The 23,204-nt window shown below is 46.3% G+C and overlaps 1 protein-coding gene across 1 annotated transcript in view; it reads right to left on the bottom strand.

Moving 5' to 3' along the window:
- Positions 1-20,816, bottom strand: part of NDST2 (N-deacetylase and N-sulfotransferase 2) — a 189,996-nt gene extending 169,180 nt beyond the window's left edge. The window contains exon 1 of the mRNA XM_067537714.1: positions 20,367-20,816. The gene's annotated coding sequence lies outside the window, so the exon portion shown is untranslated. The remainder of the gene's footprint in view (positions 1-20,366) is intronic.
- Positions 20,817-23,204: the final 2,388 nt, after the last annotated feature.

Raw genomic sequence — 23,204 nt, 5'->3', positions numbered from 1 at the left:
TGTTCTTCAGAATATGTTGCTCATGTCCATTCCATGCTAGGTGTGCACACACATATGCATGGCTATCAGAGATTTTTTTGCCTTGGGGGTATACGTAGGGCCGGCTTTGACACCCTCTGGAGCTCCACGCTCACGTACCAATACATGAGCTGCTGCCAGCCAGGGTGTGCAAGCTATGGTCCTCGCTGAATTTGTGCAGTTTCAGAGAGAACACTGGAAGGAAAATGTCCTGGTTATTATGGAATTGCAACATCACCTTCAGTAAGAAGGCTGGGTGGGGTCGCAGCTGGACCTTGTCCTTATAGAACACTGTGTATGGTGGTTCCAAGGTGAGAGCTCTAATCTTGGAGACACTTCTTGCCAAGGTAATTGCCACGAGGAAGGCGACCTTCCAGGAAAGGAGCAGCAAAGAACAGGAAGCCAATGGCTCAAAGGGGGGGAGGGGAGGAGCATGAGCCTTGACAGCACTAGGTTCAGGTGCCAAGGAGGGGTTGGATCCCTAACTTGTGGGTAAAGTCTCTCTAGGCCTTTCAAGAACCTGATCATCATGTCTTGGGGGGAAAAAAAGATCTGCCCTGGACTGTGGGAAGGAAGGCCGAAATAGCTGCCAAGTGAACTTTAAGTGACAAGATGCTTGAGATGCAACAGGTATGGCCTTTATCAATGCTCGGTGGGGAGAAAGGTTCCTGTCTAAGGCCCAGCATTTGGCCAGATATGCTGCTCTGGTAGAAGGCTTTCTGCTGCCCATCAGAACCTGCTCCTCCGTGGTCATGATGGCCACGCCATCAGGTGCAGGGATGCTACGTCTCGATGGAACAGATGGCCATGGTCCTGGGAGAGTAGGTCTGGCCAAAGTGGCAGTTCCAGCGGGGTTGCTGTTGAGAGCTCCAGCAGGGTGCCAAACCAGTGCTGTCATGGCCACACCGGGGTCATCTGTATCACGTTCACTCTGTCCCACTTGATATTCAACAGGACCCTGTGGGCCAGTGGTACTGGCGGGAAGACATATAGCAGTGCCCGCGCCCAGGAAAGCAGGAAGGCATTGGACAGTGAGCCTCTAGTGATCCCACAGATGAGCAGAATCAGTGGAATTTCCTGTTCTGTCTGGACATGAAAAGATCCACTTGGGGAGTCCCTCACCTCTGGAAAGCCATGCTGACAACCTCTGGGTGGAGTGATCCTTTGTGACAAGACGAAAAAGACTTGCTGAGGAGATCCACTACAGCATTCCTGGTGCCCGGGAGATGCAAAGCCACAATATGAATGGTGTTCTGCATGCAGAAATCCCATAAGCAGAGAGCTTCTTGGCATAAGGGCCATGACCAAGCACCACCTTTCTTGTTGATGTAAAACATAGCAGCGGTATTGTCTGTCAGAATCTGCCAGCCAGGTAAGGAAGGAAGGAACTGACAAAGCCAGGTGTGTCGCCTTGAGTTCCCCTAACATTTATATGGAGGGAGCGATCCTCCTGCATCCAGAGTCCCTGTTTGCTGAGGTCATTGAGGTGGGCTCCCCACTCCAGATCTGAAGCATCAGAGACCAATGTCACCAAAGTGGATGGCCCTTCGAAGGACACTCCCTGCAGTACTGAGCGAGGATTCATCCACCGTCAGGGACGTGCAGTGGAACTGTGACCACAAGGTCCAAATCATGCCTGCTGGGGGTGTAGAAATGCTAGCAATGACTGTAGGGGTCTGAGACATAGACGTGCATGTTGGACCCTGTAAGTGTAGGCTGCCATGTGTCCCAGCAGTCTGAGACATGTCTGGGTGGTCATGTTGCGTGGGACTGTAGGTCTGTAATGAGGCCTGACATGGCTTGACTGGGACTCAAGAAGAAAAGCCCTGGCGTGAGTGTAGTCAAGAACCACTCCTACAAACTCTATCCAGGGGACAGAGTTGATTTTTGCTCATTCACGAGCAGGCCCATATTTTGGCAGCTGGATCTCACGAGGCTGAGGCTGTGCTGGACCTGAGATTGCAACCTGCCCTTGATGAGCCAGTTGTTGAGGTATGGATAAATTTGCACCCCTCAATCCCTCAGAGAAGTGGCCACGATCCCCATACATTTTGTGAAAACTCTTGGGACAGAAGAGAGGCTGAAGGGCAGCAAACTGAAGGAATCTCCTGACACCTCGGAAAATGGAAACATGCATCTTTTAAAGTTGAGGGTGGCATACCAGACTCCTGAATCCAGAGAAGGGATGATGGAGGCTAGGGAGTCCATGAAGAACTTCTTGAGATATCTGTTGAGGCAACACAGGTCCAGGATGGGTCTGAGGCCTCCTTTGGCCTTCGTGATAAGGAAGTATCAGGAATAAAACCCTTTCCCTCTCATGTCTTGAGAAACTTCCTCCACAACCCTACCAATAGGAGGGTTTCCACCACCTGAATGAGAAGTTGCTTGTGAGAAGGGTCCCTGAAGGGGGACAGGGAAGGATGGGTGGCAGAACAGGTTTTCATATCCCTTGGCCAGAACGTAATATTTTTCTCAGCTCTTTTGGATATTGGCAGCAGGGAGGATGGGGTCTGCCATAGGGCTTTGACAACCTTCAGTAACCTTTTGTGCACCTGCAATGCGACTTTAGCTGGTGCCATGGCCGCCAGGATCTCAAAGAGGCCATCTTTAGGTTCTGTGAGCTCCTCAGCCTCCAAGCGCAGGTTGGACGCAATCCTTTTAAGGAGTTCTTGGTGGGCCCGAAAATCATCTAGTGGTACTGGGGGAGCATGACCAGCAACCCCGTCATCCGGGGATGAGGAGGACAATACTAACACTGGGGAGGGAGTGGCTCCTCCTCCTCTTCTGCCTCTACCACCAAGTGCTGTGGTTTGGTGGCGGAATCGAAGCCTGAATCTGAATCCCGCTGTGACACACTGCATCCCATGTATATCCTTATGGTGTGATTGTGTATCGTTCATGTTCACTCTTATAGTGTGACGGTTATTGTTTAATGCAAAGTAAGTCATGTAAGGTGTTTTTGGAATGCTCATGACATATTGAACATTATGGTTATGGTAGCATGTTTCTTGCAATGTCATATATGTGGTTATGAGGCTCTGCTATGTTAGATTCCCAAATGTGTGTCTCACATGACTTGAATAGATCCAGGCAAACACTAAAAGCAGAGGTAATTCACGCCTCACTGAGGCATGCATAAAACAACTCAGCTCTTCCAGAAACAATGGACTGGCCTAAGTATCTGATAAGGTGATGCCCATTTGACTCAAGTGGAAGAAAATCCATGCCAGACATGGCTGATCACCTGACCCTAGGAGGTGGCAGGGGAACCTGTTAAAGGAAGAGACATTTTGGTCTGTGGAGCGCTCTCTTGCAATCTATCTACAAGACATCATCAAGATTGCCCACAGGAGGAGGGAGCCTGGTTAGAGGCTGTGCTAAGAACCATCTAACACTGTATTGCTACTGAAGTGTTAAGTTTAGTTTAGAATGCGATTTGCCTTTTATTTCCTCCTGATCAAATCTGGCCTATATTCCTCTGACATATAATCACTTAAAATCCTTCTGTACTTAATAAACTTACTTGTTTATCTAAAGCAGTGCATGTGGTTTGGGTGTGTAGAGACTTCATTTAGAGTGACAGAGCTGGTGCATATCAATTTATTTGATAAACTGATGGACATATATGAGTTTGCAGAGTGCAGTGGGCAGCACTGAACCCTGTAAAAGGGCAGTTCCTAGTGCTGCATCTGGGACTGGGGGTGTTTGCAGGGCCATTCTATTGCATAATCCCATGAGCAGCTGGCCAGAAGTGCTCCTTCACTAAGTCAGGGAGCGCTTGCTTGCAGGAAGCTGTGCGTGGACAGACCCAGGAATGGGGGGTCACACAGCGGAGGCAAGTGCAAGACAGTGCCCAGGAGTGAGGGATTTGGGTGACAGCTATACACCAGTCCAGGTTGCAGAGGGGAATGTCACATCCGCACCAGGGCAGTCAGTGCTGCAGACCATTTTTTGGATGCAGCTGCAGATGATTGGTGTGAATAGGGTCCTGGTACCATCGGGATCCCCCATTGATTCCGGCATGGCCACCGGGCAGGCCATTGCCATTGAGGCTGGCACCGAAAGGTGGTACACCCACCGACCTGCGTTTCTGAGGCTGGTGACTGAGCTCCTCCTCTGAGGAGGAGAACAGTTCCTCACTCACAGACCACGGTGGAGCAGACAGTGGCTCGTCCTGCCAGTGTCAAGGAGACGGTGACCGGTGACAGGATTCCCCCGAGTGCTGCCATGTAGGAAAGAAGTGTTGCTGGGATAGAGATTTGCGAACAGACGAGACAAAAAGGACCTGCTGAGGAGATCCACTAGCGCACTGGGGATCTGGTGACTAATGCCATGTTACTGGTGACCAGTGCCAAAGAGCAATGACTGGTACTGGGGAGACTGAGACCGGCAACATGCAGCCAGTGAGTCTCTCCTCCAGGCCAGAGACTGGGAGCATGGTGCCAGAGACCGGGGCCGAGACCTTCGTCATGGCGCAGGAGATCTGAGCCGAGGTGTTGTGGACCAGTGACATGATTCGGGGGAATGGCATCGGTTGACTGAACACTGCAGCAGCCCCATAGCGGATTACCCTGGAAATGGGTGCCTTTACCGGCATCGGTGCCGAGGGTAAGGCCAGAGGAGTGGGAGGCACAGAGAGCCATCAAGTCCCTGGCTGCTTGAAAAGCTTCTGGTGTTGAGGCACCGTTAGCTGGAGGCCCCCTTTCATTCCCAGGAGTCGGGGGTGGCTCCCTCAAAAGGCTTGCAGCCTGGGAGGAGAGGCTGGCTCTAGCTGCTTTGATGCAGGTGATTGGCCCGAGAAGGGTCCTTTACTTGACCCCGCCTTCTTATCCCTCTTCATCATGGGGAAACAGCCTCGATCGGCATGCTGCTTCTTTTGCCACTTCTTCAGCACTGGTGAAGGTGAATGGCGTCGAGAAGGGCTTGGTTCTGGCGGGGCGCTCCGCACCAACACCAAAGTAACAGGTGCAGAGTCTGAGCAGGAAGGTTCTGACTCTAAGGCCGGTCTGAGTGCCACTTCCATCAACAGGGCTTTCAGATGAATGTCCCTGTCTTTTTTCATCCGTGGCCTGAAGCCCTTGCAAATCCTACACTCATCCCTCATGTGTCTCCCCCCAACACTATAAGCAACTGTCGTGGGGGTCATTTCGTGGGAAGGGCTTATGGCAAATAGAACACGGCCTGAAGCCCAGGGAGTGGAGCATGCCCCGCCCCGGGTAAACATCTCTGACAGGATCACTAGCTCTAACTTACTAACTATTAAATATTTATAAGAAGTATTAACACCAGTCTATAAGACAACCACTAAGCACTTGTGATCGCAGGAAAGAAAACCGTTCCAACAACTATCATAGGCGGCAAGAAGGAACTGAGGGGAAGCAGGACCGGTGGTGCCTCATATACCGGTGCGTGAGTGTGGGACTCCAGAGGGCACCAGAGCTGGCCCTACGGATTCCACTAAGGCAAAAACATCTCCGGGCACACACATTCCTAACATGGAATCGACATGAGCAAATACTCTAAGAAAAACAAGAAGTTATGGGCTTAATCTGCAGCAAGGGAAATTTAGGTTAGATGTTAGGAAAAACTTTCTAAGTACAAGGCTACTTACTCTCTGGAACAGGCTTCTAAGGCAAGTTGTGGAATCCCCATTATTGGAGATTTTTTTTAAAAAAGGTTGGACAATTACCTATCAAGGATGGCCTAGGTTTACTTGGTCCCGCCACAAAGCAGGATAACCTCTGAAGATCAATTCCAGCCCTACATTTCTATGATTCTATGCCATTTCCTCACTCATACCTCTGTGTCTTCTGCTACATAACCTCCTGAGAGGTCTGCGGCCTGTCCCATACCCAGCCCACCACAGCTCCACCCTTTCCTCCTTTACGTTTCTCCTTAAATTGGCCTTCGTTCCAAAGGCCTGCACAAACCCTACTCCTTCTCCTTAGCTAACAAATTAGGTAACAGCCTTCTTTCCTGAGAAGAAGCTAATAATGAAGTAATACGGTTAAAAGAAAAAGAACAATCCAGAGAAATACCATGGAACTGGAAAGTTCCACAGCAGACTTTGCCAGTCAGTCACACTGCTCTTTGCTGCAACCCATCCTTCTCCCTATGTTTGTACATTGTCTATCTCCATGGTAAGCCCTTTGATGGCAGGGACCATGTTGTTTCACCTGATTGGCAAGAATTTGGAGTTATGCAAATATTTTGTATTAATCCATGCAACTCTGGGAACACGGCAACACCAGATAACAAATCTGGTCTGTAGATTCTAAACACTGGTCTTTTCTGTAAAGTATCATTACAACACAGTGGTGAATTGTTTAAAAACAAAATATGGGGTTGAGTAATAAAGTGGATTAGCATGCTGGTCTTTTCCATCTGAAGTCCTGAATTCAAATTTAGGCTAAGGTAATATATGAAAATTAGTTTGGTCTCATTCCAGTTCTTAGTGGGCATCTGTCCACATTACACAAAGATAACACAACTGTCAGTTTCTATTTAGGACTGGGGTAGGAACAAGGTGCACCACGTCACAAATGAGGTGCACTGAGTTTCAAACAAACGCAGGATTGTAAAGGCAGAGGGTACTGCAGGTCAAGATTATAGGGAACACTGTAAATCTATTTAGAGTCCAGAAATTTAAATCCCTTTAAAGGTGAGCTGCAAAAGGAGTCCTTCAGTAAAAGCAGAGATGATGGGACTTGATATTTATGATGCTTCTGAAATAAAAACCAAGCAGAAAAAAAGTCTTCTCTTCATGCAACGAGACCAAAAAAAGGACACAATTCCAACTTCTCTTGCAGCAACAACACCCCACTGAAACTCATGGGGCAGTTCAGACCTTTTAGAGCTATTGTTTCAGGTTATTTACAGGCTTAAAACAATAATGTACCTAGAAGGTTTCTTCACAACTATTCACATCTAGCAGCTAACATTCTGTCCTGTCTACCTAGAGTTTTAAAACATGTTAGTTACATTTTACCCAACATGTTCTATAAATACAGATTTTCTCCTAGTTTAAGCAAGCCCAAGATGACTGGACTGATGTCACATACCTTTTATTTTTTTAAATCAGGGGACTCACTCCATCTTCAGGGGATTTTGCTGTTTCTGCATCAGTTTCCTCCCTCCCTCTTTTCCATTTAATTAGTTCTATGAACTGAGACAGGTATGAAAAAGATGCAATGCGACAGGCAGCTAGCTATTCCCTGGAAAAAAATGAAAAGAAAAGGAAAGGGAAAAAAAAGGCTGGCTTGAGAGAGAAAAAGAAAATGATGATTTGGACTAAGTAAACTAAGTAGGAGAGAAGAAATTATTGACTTGGATTAGCCAAGCCATAAATTAAGCTATTGTGCTACAGATGCCACAGAACTTTTTTACTCTTCTCATTTTCTTTAGTTTTAAATCAGCTCAATGCATAAGTTTGTGCTCAATGTATTCTAGCAAAGTTCAGCTGTCTGGATCTTTTGGACCAATGTCCAGAGTGTAGCCCCACCGCTGTGCCCACAAATGTGAGAAACAGCAGGCTAGGTAATTTGGGGTAGAAAGCACTTACTCCCCAAAAGAAAAGGGGAAAAGGCAGCACATAAAAGCCATAGCAAACTTTTCTTGTTAGTGCTTGAGGGCCAGAGTTTAAATTGCTCATACCATGCTGCAGAGCCAATGAGGAAAATTCATAGCACTGGGCTTCCAGTAGTCTAACCCACAAATATTAGCGGATATGAAAAGTGTTTAATGTATGGTGTGCTCTCCTCCTTATGGAGCTTGAATGGGGATGTATACAGATAGAAGGATTAAAAAACAGGTTTTGGAAGACAACATTATTTTGTTTTTCTGTGTTTTGATCATCCATGTAATACAGATACTTAGGCAGCTCCTTCTAATGTCAGATAGACAACTGCACATATACGACTGGAGTAAGACTTCTTAGTACTTTTCCTGAGAGCTACAGAATGCAAAATGAAGCAAAATGACACTTTTATATAAGGAGACATCAACTCCCCACCCAATCCCAGTAACATCATTAGGCAGTGTGCTGTAGGGGAATAAGAGCCAGCTTTGGTATCCTGATTCTCCAGAGCTCACATTTGCTGTGTGATTTTAAATCTGTTACCAACCCCCTCCATTTCTCAGTTTTCCCAAACATAAAATAGGGATAACATCTCCCTCCCACACTCCTCTGTGTGGCCCAGTTTCCCCATTGACAATGCAGCTGTGTAAACAATGTAGACAGGATACCTGGCTTATACCACCTTGTCATGAAAATCTGTTTACAGGACACAGTGCTGAAAATGCCTGATCCCTGCCTACACTAGTACTTGCACCAGATCAGCACCAAGTGTACCAAATATCTTGAACATGGGAAGTGGAATAATAAGTGCTTGTCTTTCTTTTCCTTTTGAAAGGTTATATGATCCCAACCAGAGGAAAAAAAACTTAGAAGTAAGAAAATGGAACAGTTCCTTCTCAGGTTCCTTTTTGGGGGAGGGGAGTCAACTGATAAAAACTGGAGCCAGGCAGCACATGCTATTTCCGATTGTTGTGAGAGAGGAATGGCATGGCATTTATGGCAAGGTAAGAACAGGTCAGCATGTTAGGAGACCAAAGCATGCTGATGGGCTGCCAATCGACAGAATCCGTCAGAGATGGAAATCTTCACAGACCCTCAGATGTATGAACATCATACACCTTTGTTCAATGAACGTTCCTGAAATAAAACTGCTCTTTAGAAGAAAGCAAGTCCCATTGTGAACAGCAAAGTCCACATGGTGAGAGCTTTTCTTACCATAAATAAATTGCACTGCATTTGAAAATGTAGGTTGTTATCAGAACTGGCTTTTGGGTTCCTATTGGCAGCTGACATCTTACTGCAAAGCAACACAGACAGCAGAATGTCTGATATTTGTAAAATGCTTTAGATCCCACAGCATCAGAAGGAAAACCTGACTGTTTAGACACAAACAAAACAGTCAAGAAGCATTCTTATTCTGATTGTCATCCCAAACATAACAGCAGGATAGCAACTAGTTTGTGATCTTCGATATTGGACCCCAGCACTTTTAAGGTCACTTTTCAGAAGATGACAGCTGCTAGCACAAAGTTCAGAAATGTCAATATTCATTGAAATTACCTTCCAAATTAAAAATGTTACAGCCGTGGGAAATTTCAGACTGCTGTGCTATAGAATATGGGCAAAACTCCCGCCTGTAAAACAAGGTTTTGCAATAGATCAGCAACCATATATCAATTATGATCTCTCCTGTGGTGAGGCTCAAAGGCCATGATGAGGGTCAGTTGCCACCTTAGCAGGAGCTAGAAGATTTCAGACATTGGTTGATTCTTCTCTATAGCAGAATTATTAACAACTTGTTTGGAACCCACCCCCCTCAATCTCACCCCCCAAACCAAGCCCACCACATCTGTGAGGGGCCAGAAGGCGGCTTTCCCCTAAATTATCATTAAGGATGATACGCTTCACTGGAGTTAGAAGCTGAAAAGCATGACAGGTAACCTTATGACAGCCTGATTTACAGAGGGGGCTGGGGGCTCTGATGATAGCACTTACTGCTGTAATCTTCAGCCAAATGCCTAAGGGCAACTGCTATTTCAAACCCTCCAAAGTCGGTGCATTGTTTAAAGATTTTAACTAAAGAAACAAGGCTGTGAAGCCTGAGGCAGAGAAAATAATAAAACACTGGATAGGAGGAGAGTCCTTTGCATTACTTAGCTGCCTGCAGATTGCTGTGCTCTGCACCCACTGCTGCAGTTATGTACAAGGATTTATGTGCCAGGAAGGTGCATAGGCTAGGTGGTGGACAAGAAAAAGAGGATTTCTTTGCTCCACCTCAAGTCTACCTGCTCCCAGATGTGCTCCAAGCCAAGATTTTCAAAAGTGAATAGTGATTTTGGATAGCCAACATGACACATTAAAGGCATCTGATTTTCAGAAAGTGCTGTGCACCTACCCCGTTAATCAGACTTCTTTAATAAGATGTCTCAAGCTGAGCACCCCAATACCGTGGCACCCAAAATCACTGGTCCCTTTTGACAACCTTAGCCAACATGTTTAAAGAAGCATGGTATTCTGGCTACCAGTATAACAGCAATGCAAATATAGCTGGGAGCTACCCCAATGCAGCAAATTAAGGAATGTAGAGCCAGTCCTTCTCCCTTCCCAAGAGAAAAATGCCATGCCTGAGCAACCCAACAGTGGAACAGCCACGACAAAAATTGCAGGGCTGCAGCTTTCCAAAACCAACAGAAATTAACATAAACCTATCTAAAAATTGTTCATATATGCCCAAGCAAAGTGACTTTTCCTCACTTGTCTCTGAATGGCCCTGGAGATTGGTAATTGGATAAAAAGGGCCTTTCACACGGAAGTTCCCGATTCCAAATCTGAGTCAAATCAGTACTGACCAAAAGTTATCTGATGGCTGTCTGATGGTCCTGTGACGCAAGTCAGTGGTTGCCAATCCCATTCCTAGGGGACCAGCATCCACATCTAGTTTCTTATATGGTACCCATAACTGTAGTGCCCAAACTTCTCCCAAGAACTTTGGGAGAAACACCATTCACCCTTCCCAGCAGGCAAGAGAAAGTTATTTGATTGGGTTACACAGGATGGGGTTGCATTTTTAATTGTATCTGCGAATAATTCATTGTAAGAAACCTAAGTCAGGCTTGAGTGTTGCATTTGGTTCTGAATGCAGCGAGATTGGTGGGCATTCTTACATCATTTGGCTGAGAGTTCCAGGATCTTGGTCAAGCACTCATGAAAATTCTCCCATCCGTGACCACAAGTCTCCTTCCACCCTCCCACCCCAGATATATGAAGAGTTTCATGGTTGAAGCAGAACACAAGTGTCACGTGAGGTCATGACTACATAGGGAGAAGTGACCTTTCACGCGGCTCAGGACAATCCCATGAAGGGCTTCACTCAGCGTCACAAGAGAAATGCTGTGCTGAACTCTGGATTCAACGGGGAGGCCTGTACAGAGATTAGGGCACTGGAGTAACATGCTCTCCTTGACTTGGTTTGCTCAACACATCAAAACTGGTGTCTTTTGATCCTTGCTGGAAGTCCAAATACAGAGGCCATGAACTGATTGGGTGGTGGAGAACGTACTACCTTTGATTCCCTGGCGATGGTCCTTCCGTGTCAGGGCGGAAGCAGGTTGGCGTGTTAGCATAGAGGAAGCTTGCTTTGCTCTTTCCAATACCTTACCTCTTGGGGCAAAAGAGGGGCTGCCTCCAAGTCTCTGAATCTGGCCCAATTTTTTAAAACATGAAATACAGCTTATTAGACCAAGTGGTTCATAAGCACATTCCATCCTGCAAGAGAATTTCCGCTTTGAACATGAACACTGTATCAACCTCCACTACTTTGTTTTGTCTTATATTCAGAACAAAAACTCTGAGGCAGGAACTAGCTTTTTGTTCTGTTGTACAGCTCCTAGCACCAGTGGGTCCTGCTCCCGGACTGTGCACTGTGGTAACAGTCGTAACAACAAATATGATCTTGCCCATCTTCTCCCTTCTACAAAATGAGCTGCAGGAAGATAATGTAGACAAAGGGAGGCCTGAGCACCCTAAATAGCTTCAACCTTCCACTTCTCTCATGTAAGGCTCCTTAGCTCCACTTGCAAACATCCAGCTAGTGTGGCTAGAGAAGGCAGAGGTGGTAGCATAAGAGGGCTGTTAGGAGCATAGCTCACAGCCTTGTTTCTCTTACAATAGCCCCAGCAACAGAACCAATTGTGGTTTGTCAGCTGAGAGAATTAATTTGACCACCAGCTGGTTCACTGGTCCAGGACTGCTGTACAGAAGACTGAATCCCCCTATCCCTGGGCATGGGGGGTCTGGATCGCTTTCCTTCCCCTCATTACAGCCACATTTATTCCCCCTGCCTTTCCTCACAACTCAGCTCTCTCCTAGGCCCCGTTCCCGATCCTGTTCTTTGTTCCCGCCCCCCCCCCCCAATCTCTCATCACAAAGGGCTACTCCCCAACTGCACCTAGTGATGGTTTCTGGAGCTGAGAGGGAAAAGAAACTTCTTCATGTCATGCCTAGGATGACTCGTTGCTGTTGTCATTCCCCAGAAGGAATCAAATCTCTTCTTTCCTATGCTTCTGGCAATCCTAAAAGTTGTGGAAGTCATTAGTGCATGCCTGTTTGTGTGTGTTTCACATCTGTACTTCTGGTACTTTAATTAATACGTGAGCAAAAAATGAAACCAAAGACATTAAACATTTTCCAAATGTGAACACTCAGTAGATCTTGAAGGGACTGTAGCTCCTTTGTAAGAAACTTGACATTTTATTCATTTATTTTTTTACGATGGGCCCAGAGGGACACTACCAAGTTTTAGCCTGATAGGCCTTTATTTGTGGTTTTCTAAGGGCGAGCTGAAAAACAGACCTTTAAATGGGAACTTGGTTGCAGCCTTAACTTTGCACTGGTTGTTACTTCTCCATTATTAATTTATAATCTGGAAAACAGGTTGAGCCATGTAGCAGCAAAATTTTGAGATGATAAAATTATTAAGGAGAGTCAAGACTAATGAAGACTGTGAGAAACTTCAAAGGGATAAAAGAAACAGTCTGCATAATGACAGATGAAATTCAGTGTTGAGAAACACAAAGTAATACATGTTGAAAAGATGCATTTGAAATATTCACAACTAATACTGGTTTCTAAATTAACTGTAACACACGAAGACCTGCATCATTGTGGAGACCTCCACGGACACCTCTGCTCACAGTGCAGCAGTGTAAAAACCAAAAACATAAAACCACTCATACAAAGGAACTTTGGAACATATAATGACAACGATTGATAATGCCATGCCATGACATAACCCAACGGATTATATTGTGTACTACAATGTACTACATTAGTGGAAATGAGGAACCTTCAAGTTCGTGCCCACAGGGAGCAATTACAACACAGGGCTTTGGTGCATGCTGCTATTCACGCACCAAAAGTCCAAACCATAGGGCAGCGTAGACATGCCCTTTGTAACATAAGCAGTATGTTAGCCATCAGCCAAAGGGGCCATTCACTCCATCTCCATTCAACAATACAGAGAGATGATAAAGACATCCTGACACAAGAACAGGGTAATTATACAACAGCTGTAATAGATGCAAAAGAATTAAAGTAACAAGCCCAAGAAATGTCACACTTAATAGTAACTGTAATTAGAACAATACTTGAACACGACCTTAATTTAAAATCTTAAACCCAGCATATAGAAACCAGTAAAACTTCTTCAAGAAATCAAATAGGATGTGGGGGGAAGGGAGGGAATTTGCTTTTAGAAGTAATAGTTGGGGGCAGGGGAGGCAAAATCAATATTTTGCATGACCCATGACAGTTTTACTGTGGGAAGCTCTATGCTTAGATGGCTTCAGGACCAGCCTCACATGCCAAGCACTGTGGGACAACACCGAATACAAACTCCTTACACTGACACACCCTAATGGCACATGCTTTCACTGGCTCCTGGAGTCAGGGAGGGACTTATTCTGGAAATACTCGTTTCAGATCTGAGCTCGAGTTGGGAGGCAGGAGGGAATGACACAGGAAAAAGAGGGGCAGCAGGGCACAGGCTGAGAGAGATTGCAGACAGTAGGAATCAAAAGACAGCAGCAGGACCCCTGAGTCTGATTAAGGCAAGTGTGGCCCAGCCTAAAGCAAAGTACCACTCACCAAACCCAAGAGAGCCAGTTAACATCTAAGAAACAGAAGATTAGGAGTACTTCTCAGTAGGTAAAATAGAGAACAATGAAGGTTTGACATTTGGTGAATCATTCTGGGCGATGTACTGGGAATGGAGACTGGAAACTTAGGCCAAACCTCAATGTTTCTATGAACTGACCTCTCTGCAATCTTTGACATAGTACACCTGAAGTACAGCTATAGCACACTTAACAAAACCTACATAGAGTGGTCATAATATCTATCATTCTTCTGAAGCAGGACTCAAAGAACTGTGATGAGTAGTTAATTTCTCATCTCCCAAGGAGCGTCATGGGGGAGGTCTCTGCAAGGAGAAAGGCTCTCTCTTCCGGTAGGCCCTACCTGTCCTACTTCTTGAAGAAATTACAGGGCACGATAGGCTCCATTGCTAACAATGTGTTGATGAAATTCAGCTTGATATCTCCTCCAACAAAGAGGGCAAAACACTTGAAAGAGATTAGCACCTAGCTGAATAGAGAACGAACATAAACAAGACTGGGACGATGATAGTGGGAAGGGGACAAACCTCTGAGGAGCTAGCCAAGACAATGAGCTCTCCTCCATTAAAGGTGTCCACCCTCCAATGAGACAGCATAAGCAGTTTGTGTTTGTTATCACCCCACAGCTCTTGGCATAATGAGGCTAGACCTGAGGCCATCTAAGCATCTCAAGTCTTATCGGATTCATCACTAATCCAGGAGACTTGAGAATCAAGAGTGGTGTAAAACCCCTTCTTACACCTTCAACTCACCAGAAAACTATGTTCATTCCTCTCGAGTGATGATCTAGACAATGAATCATTATATTCATCACCTCCAAGCTTGGACTATTATAACTCACTAGGGCTAAAAGCTGGAGGAGGCAACAAAAACTGAAGCTTATACAGAACAGAACAGACTGCCTCCTTAACAGGAAAAATCGTCAAGGACACACCACACAGGCACTCTGTTTGCTTCCAGTGCCACCTGAAAGCCCTTATCTTAAACTTTACGGCCCTAAATCAGAATGGGTCCGGCTAATTCAACTACAGACTATTCATGACGTACCCTGACAGCTGCTTTCCTCTGGCACAGAGTCAGAGCAGTGAGAGGGGAGTCCAAGCAGAAGGGTAAAATGGAGGGGAGGGGGGGAAGAGGAGCAATGGGGTGGAATGTGGGGGGAAACACAGGGAAGAGTGGGGTGAAAAGGAGGGGATCAATTGTGCAGTGGGGACTGCTGGGGGGCTTTATCTCTGTCCTCATCTCCCCCCGCCAACATCCATGTCCCTCCATGTCTATCTCCCCCTTCAAACTTTGTCTCCACTGATTCCATGCTACTCCGTGTGCTGTTCCTGCTTCCTGTTCCCAACTCCTCAACCCGCAGACCCCATTCTGACACCCATCCCTTTGTGAAGAACTGAGCTATGCTTGATAGGCAGAAAGACAGGCGATGAAGTGACGGAGGAGCAGCCAGTGCATTCTGTGGCTAGGATGATCACTGTCAAGGAGCCAGAGGCAGTGGAGGTGGAGAGCTGGACTGTGGTACATGGTGATGCTGAGAAATTATTTTTTAAGAAACGAAGGAAATTAAATGCTCAAAAACTTTGTTATGGGTGACTTGTGAGTGTTGCTGAACTCAACTTGTAGAAGTGCATGAGGCACCACCCAGCAACCTTAACTCTAGTGAACTCTAATGTATCAATGACTGTTTAGAGCATTTAATAGTATATTGTAGGAAACCACCAGATGAACAAGGGACATACTAGGTCTTTCTTATCACCATCTTCTATGATTTTCCAGGGGAATATTAAAGTTTCCATCTAATCAAGGTTAGTTTTAATGTTTAACGCCAGCATTTATATTTAACGAGAATTCAATTCACCCCATGGGGAGGCAGTTTGCAGCATTTTAGACTAAGTTAAGACAATTAACACTTCACCAAGAGTAGCTAGCAACACCACCAATACTAAATGTGCTACAATCCCAGCAGGAGCAACATCTTTAGTTATATACAGCTACAAACACGTCTGCTGAGACTGATACTCCTAAGGATCTTCTTCTTCAGGGTGATCAGTGTGTTTGCAGGTTCTAGGTGAAGCTGCTCTGTCTTGTTTATGTTGTGCTAGTCATTCCATTCAACCTTCACAAAGTCAGGTTGAGTCCATGCAGAAATAGACGCAACCAAATCTATTGTTTGAGAGCTTTTGTGATGGCTTTAAAAAAACAAATAAGCAAACAATTCCTTGAAAATAAATTTAAAAAATAATAAAATTCAGAGCTCGTGACGTTTACCTCAGGTAAACCACAAATATTTACAGCTCCCAACAAACCTTTGGGAAGGGTCCAGACTAGCCTTTCCAAACATGTAAACTACCTAAAGTTAACTGGCAATCAATAACTGAAGGTCAAAACTTGAGTGGGGAGAAGCCCTGAGTGGGGTGGGAGGAGCTTCCAGGTGTAATGATCAATACATCTTTCACCTCTGCAGACCAGTTGTTTTTTTCAATTTTTCACATATGGCATGAATTTGGTCTCCACCATATCCTTTTTTTCTGGATATTGGTCCAAACTGAAACTATGGCACAGTACCCAGGCAGAAACTGTCAAGAAGCCCACGGTCTGCAAATACTCCTGTGAAGACAGGATAGTGAGAGTCAGGAATGAGGTGCACTGGCAGACTGGGTCAGGACTGAAGTGCAGTGATACAGGTTTGGCAAAGCCTGCAACTGCACCCACCTGTGTTGTTATGGCTTAGTACACACTTACCGGGAAATCTGGTAGCAGTCGACAGGAGTTACGCAAGCTACGCAAAATAGCTTGCGTAACTCCCATCGACTTCCTAACTTCCCTTTAGCATGCCATCTCCACTGCACTGCACTGATGGGAAATGCATTCCCGTCAACGCAGCATTACACCTTTTGAGGAGGTGGTTTAATTGAATCGACTTCCGGATCAACTGAGCAGGTTTTCCCCTCTGTCAGTATGTATATACCCTATGTCTGACTCTAACCAAAGCAACTGCTTCCCCTATTTTCAGGGGAAATTAAATTGACCTTAACTTTTAAAAAAAGACTTCTAGGCTACACAGGCTTTTAAAAAATATGCACTAACATTATGCATCTGCTATTTCTATGCTCCATTCAGAGTCTAACTTCACACAAAACAGCAACCTAGAGATACTTACATTCAAGCACAGAGATTAGAAAGACAACTAGAAAGGGGAAAACTGAACTCAAATCCCAAATGTGACATCAGCAAAGCCAACAGGAAAGCTAGGAGGAAGACAGGATCAACAAGAGGACCATTAACCCAATCATTGCCAGATGCACAAAAACCTGCAGCGTCATTGCCTCGCGCACCCACAAACTCTGCTGCAGCTGCCTGTGAAGCGGGAAATCTGACATACCAGAAAGGTTGCTGACAGCCAGAGGCTGTTCATCTGTCTGTAAGATGCCCCACAATAAATTACATTACAACTTGGGGAGAAGGATTCGGAGGAGAGCAAAATAAAGCACACCCTTATGGGAGTTAAATGAGGTCAATTAAAGAGATTTGCCACAAGTGCTGAGGGATTTTGACTTGTTCTATCAACATGGATGGAAATGCATTCTTTTCCAAGAGGAAAATGAGCAAGAGATCACGTGTAAACAACTCTGCCAATTAAAACGAAACAGATTCTCTTAACTGTGCAGTTCTTTTCCACAGTATCATGGCAGATTTACTGGATATACCGCAGAGAGGGAAACAGGTGTTTAAACCTCCCAAACACTGCCTAACGCCGTAGAGAAATGCACAGGTCCAGGATGCCCACAGGTCTTGTCGACACTTGGATAGTTTCTTCCATTTTCAGCAAGCGTAGACTAGGCCCAGGCATCTTTACCACTGTGTCATCTAACCCAGAAGTGTAAGCTCTAACATAGATAAGCCATGGGGTCTGACAGTTAGACGACACTGGCAAAACATGCCTTTACAAGAGTTTGTACTGTTGATACCATCCCTGCAGCTGCTAGATATTACTGAAATATATGCAAGAAGTATTCTAGCACACATATTCATACATGCACACTCTCCCCCATCTTCTGTTTTATAAGTTTCTAAACACTATCAGTACTTAAAGCAGTGACACTCAAATTTTTCTATACAGGGAACCCCTTTTTGCAACCAGAAATGTCCCAGGACTCTTCTCCTCTGCCCCACCTCAGTTTTAGGGCTTGTCTACACATAAAAATTAATCCAAAATAAGGCAGGATGTGAATTTAAAGCAGATTAGTTATTTCTGATTAATTCCTTGTATGGACACCCTTGTTCTAGAATAAGTGTGCCTTATTCTGAATTAGTTTAATCCAAATAGATTATGAGTGTCTTATTCCAGAATAAGAGCATCCATACATGGAGTTAATCAGGAATAGTTATTTCAAATTAGCTCCCTGCGTAGACAAGCCCATAGCAATATGGGAAGTGCCAGGTGGACATGACCCCATGACACTTGCCTTGAAGCACATTCACTTTTCACTTATATGACGGGAAAAGAAAATTCAACACAGCCTGCACAGATTTGCTGTTCTCCACTTTTAGGCACTTACACTGAAGTTTATATTCACTTCTCTTTCAAATTTTGTAATACTGCTATTTTGAAATCCCACACACAGAAACAAAGCTGTCTTAAGAGACATGTTTGCAGCCTGCAAAAACAAAACAAACACTGAAATGGAGATTTATCAGTGCTGATTGATAGATGGAGGGCAGCCATGACTGGAAATTAAACAAGATGGGAGGAAGGATTAGAGGAATGAATGGAAAAGGCTATGTGAAAAGAGGAAAGTAAAGGGGAAGATTAAAGATTGAGATTGGATTAAAAGGGACTGGGGAATTTGTGAAGGGGTGAAGAAAAATAAAAAAGGAAGTTAGTAAACATACAAGAGGATCAATGAAGAGATAATCCTGAACATATATAGCACCTTTTGTCACAAAGGGATCTCAAAGAACATTACCACGCAAACAGATGTACAAATATTGGAATGACTTCTCACACCATTGACCTTGTCTACGCTACTTCATTTTATCGTGTTTGAACATGATTGTGAAGCAAGTGAGTTAGATGAGACGATGCTGAGCATGACTGAGGCCAACACAGACCAGAACAAAGCATGTTTGCTATCATAGCATGAGGTTTAATCACAGTTGACTGATGCGATGCTGCACATGATTTGCTCTAGTCTATGCTAACTGCTCTACTCAGGGTCAGCATTATACCATCCAACTCAATTATTCAGAATCACATTCAAAACACAATAAAAGTGTGTAATGTAGATAGGCCATGGAGATGCAGCCACCTCTGAGGTGGAACATGACTTAAGCCGTGCTCAACAATTTAAAGAAATAAGTGAATAAGAATCTGATATCCAAGTGAAACTCCGGGGAAAAACCAGGGCTCTGATGGAGAATGAGGTAGGACAGAAAGAGGAGAGAAGAAGTGGGTAGGACAGATGTTCTTGTGGTTAAAGCACTGGACTGGGAGTCAAATGTGCTGCTGCTGCTGCTACTGACTGTGTGACCTTGTCTCTGTGTCACTTAACCTCTCTGTGCCTGAATTTTCCCATCAGCAGAATGAAGACAAAACAAACCTTAATCAAGGAAGGCATTAAGAGCTTTAAAATCCTTACATGGTGGGTACTTTAAAGTACACAGTGTCATTCCAGGCAGTGGCTGAAGGAAGTCCAGGGGAAATTACAAGGACCAGAATGCTCCTTGCTTCTGGGTTTCCTCCCAGAGGTCTGTTTCCCCAAAGGCAGGTGCATCCTAACCTCTTCTGCTACTTCATAAGAACCAAAAGGAGGCATCACTACCTTCGGATGAATTATCCCAGCTTCACCTGGGGAAGCCATACCTCAATAACCAACCTGGAGAGTGGATAGCGTTTGGACACACAAGAACACAGCCCACCACATTCCCCATTATCAACCACTGGGCTAGCCCTGTCAGCCGGCACAGATACCCAGTGACAGGCATCTTAGGGTATGTTTACAGTACAGCTGTAGCACCATAGAGCAGATGCATGCTAAAGACACCCTCAGGATCGACATAAATTGCACCAACCTAAGCAGACAGTGGGAGAGCGCCTGTCAGCACAACTGGGGCCACTGGTTGGGGCTGGAACAATGAGCAGAGGCTCTCCCTGGGCTCGGGGCGCCTCCGGGCCCTGCTAAGCTCCCACCGAGCCATGGTGCAAGTTTGGTCACAGGCTGCCCTGGGCAAGGCAATGTGAGACGCGGGCCGGGAGGGGCAGGGCTGAAATGGGGCGGGCTCCGCCAGCCAAGGGCCGCCCTAGGCCCCCCGGCCAGTCCGTGACACGCAGCTCCAGTCCGCAGGGGGCAGTGCCCGGGTGCCCGCAGGCTCGGGCGCACTCGGCCAGGTTCTGGTTCTGTCCCACCCAGGCCGGCTGGGGTGAGGCCGGGGCGATGGCTGTCGAGATTCCCAGACGGGCCGGGCCGGCCGCAGGCGCCGAACGGGGGCGGCCCCGCGAGCCTCTGCGGTCCGGCCGGTCACCTCAAGCCCCGCGCGGGCGGGCAGCCCCGGGTCCGTGGAGGGCCGCGCCCGGCCCGCGCCCCGCATCGCCTCACCTCGCCTCGCCTCCAGCGGGTGCCCGGCTTGGCTCCCGCCTCCTCCTCACGCCGGTCCCGGGCCGCGGGCTCCCGGCCGCTGGGTGCAGCTCCGGCCGCTGGGGGAGCCGCTGCCACCACGCCGCTCCGTCGCCATCTTCCGCGGGAGAGGGCGGGACCGGAGTCGGGACGGGAGGTGGCCGCCGCGGTCCCGCCCTCGCCAGCTGGGCCGCCGCCGCCTTCAGCCCGAGCCCGAGCCCCTACGGGCCGGCCCGGTTTCGGTACCGTCCTGTCGCAGTAGCCCGGGGGTAGCTCGCTCGACACCTCCGCCAGCCCCGCGCGGAGGGTGGCCAGCCTCGCGTGATACCCGGCCGGCTCAGGGAGGGGTCGGCGGAGCCTTCCCGGGCGGGGGCTGTTCCCTTGTGAAGCGGAGCGGAGCGGAGCTGCCCTGCCTGAGGGGTTAGGGGCTGTGTACGAACACGGGAGAGACAGGCCCTTACTCATACTAGCGCCATAGCCCCCAGTGACGTCCTACCCCGCCAGCCTAGCTCCCCTCCGGCCACCATCTGCAATACGAGGTGCCCTGTGCAACAGCGTACTTCTCTTCCGACGTGGCTTCGGCTAAATCACAACAAGGCCCCATTGCACGACGAGAGGCAGGGCCCCCAGGGGCTCTTCTGGGCCCCTTCTGTTCTGCAGCGGCCCCGCAGGCCTGGTGCTAGTAGAACTTGGGGTTGGGCTGTGATTGTACTGTACAGAACCAGTTATCCCAGTGCAACCATTCGCCATCCCCCTGCCCCTGTGAAAGTGGCTAAAGGGGCTTAGGTAGGTCCCTTGCCCCTATAGGAATAAGCTGCAGCCCCTATGAGCACCTTCCTATTGGTATAATTGCAGCCAGGCCAGACACAGGTGTACACAAACTATACCCAGCTCCTAAAACCCGGACAATGGCAGCAATCAGGGTAGGTTTCATACTCTCCAAAGAACAGGGCTATAACGTCATGCCCATGAACGTTAGTAAGTGGGACACTGATTAGTTAGATAGCCTGTAGTTTAATTCATCCTAGTGTCTGTGCACAGGGGTATGTAACTTTACAGAGCTATGCTCTATTAATATCCACTAAATGTTGGTTCTTCTGCATGGGCTCTGCCCAAATATTAACCCCCTTGTCTGCTGCTCCAACTTTCCCCCTCTTTTAGTACATTCAGTTCTCAGTTTCCATTAATCTCTATGGGAGTAAATGTCATGTTAATCACATTTAATCACCCCTGCCCCACTTTCCTTCAATAAATAAGTGTAGCACTTTTCCTTTAAAAATAAGTGCCAAGCTGGTGGTACTGGGGCTGTAAGAGGCTAGTGATGACTTCATTAAGGCCCCAGTTCAGGGCTCATTTATATTAGGGAAATGTGCAATCTTTATGAAGTTACATTTCTGCAAACCTCTAAGAGATACAGTGCATGGGATCTACAGCCTGATTCTCAATGGAAACTGCTTGCTGTGGTTTTCTCAGTTACCCGTTGGCATCAGAGGCTGACCACAAAAGTAAGTTTTCAAAATCACATGTAATGGCATCTGAGGTTAGGATTACACATGGGACAGTGACAACACCACAGCTGTGAATTAGTGTTTGCTATACAATCACCATTCCTGTCAACATAGTTCTGGCTTCAAGTCACAGGAACTGAGGGCTTGTCTACAGCGGAAGTTATACCACTATAAGGTAAGGTGTAGATTTAAACTACTATACTTATACAAGTATAAACTCCCATATGAACACACTGATTCTGGTATAAAAACACCTCATCAGTTTAGTTTATGTTCCTTTGGAAACAGTTTAAACTAAACAAACAAAAAAGCTATTCTTATTCCAGAATAAGAGTGTCTGGTGATATAACTTTTCATACAGAAATGCTCTGAGAAAACCAAATTAGGGACCAGGGAAGGTATTTGAATGTCAAGTATAAGGGTAATTTTCAGGAGCAAGATGAGCATGGGGAGAATAACTCTAATCTGGAATCCTGATTCACTTTGGCAGTCCATGGCAGCAAGCACTTCTTGCTCTTCAATCTGTTCTACAAACAACTTATTCTCCCCCCACGTAGTTCTGAACTCAGCTATTGAAATAGAAACTAGCAAAGGGCAGGTGTGTCAGTTGAGCATGTATATAAGGGGTTGTAGTTTTGTGAGGGAAATGATGAAGCTGGAGTGGTCAAAAGCAGGGAGGTTGACTGGATGCAGTAGATGAGTGAGGGGAGGCAGGGAAACATCCTGCAGAGGCAGGGAAAAATCCTGCAGAGGCTTTCCACTGGGGTATGTCGATGCATGGTTTTTACCTCAAGTTAATTTATTTGTATCCTAGAATAAAGGTTTGCAGAATGTCTAGACTAGCCTTTGCAAACATTAGCTACCTGGAGTTAATGAGCAATCAATTAACTCAAAGTAAAACAAATTCTAGAGATCAAATCTCCATTGAGACCAGGTCTACACCATAGAGTTAGGTCGACATAAAGCAGCTTATGTTGATCTAACTATAAGACCATGTCTGCACTAGCACTTATGTTGGCAAAACTTTTGTCCTTCAAGGGTGTGAAAAAACAGCCACCAAGTGACCTAAGTTTTGCTGGCATATGCGCTCGTGTGCACAGCTGCTCATTGAGCTGGTTTTATTATGTTGACAGAAGAGCTCTCTCCCATCAGCATAATACAGCTACATGAGCACTCTTACAGCGGCAAAGCTACATCGGTTCAGTTGTGGTGCTGTAAGCTTATAAGTGTAGACATGGCCTAAGTGTCTACACTACAGCGTTGCTCCCGCCAATGTAAGTCCCCCCACTACATCCACCTAATAACTCCACCT

The sequence above is a fragment of the Emydura macquarii genome, unplaced genomic scaffold, assembly GCF_026122565.2.
Source record: "Emydura macquarii macquarii isolate MOO-44397 ecotype Brisbane River unplaced genomic scaffold, CSIRO-AGI_Emac_v2 contig_67, whole genome shotgun sequence".
Lineage (NCBI taxonomy): Eukaryota > Metazoa > Chordata > Testudines > Chelidae > Emydura > Emydura macquarii.
The sequence above is the reverse complement of the archived record's forward strand: the minus strand, read 5'-3'. Positions and strand labels throughout refer to the sequence as shown.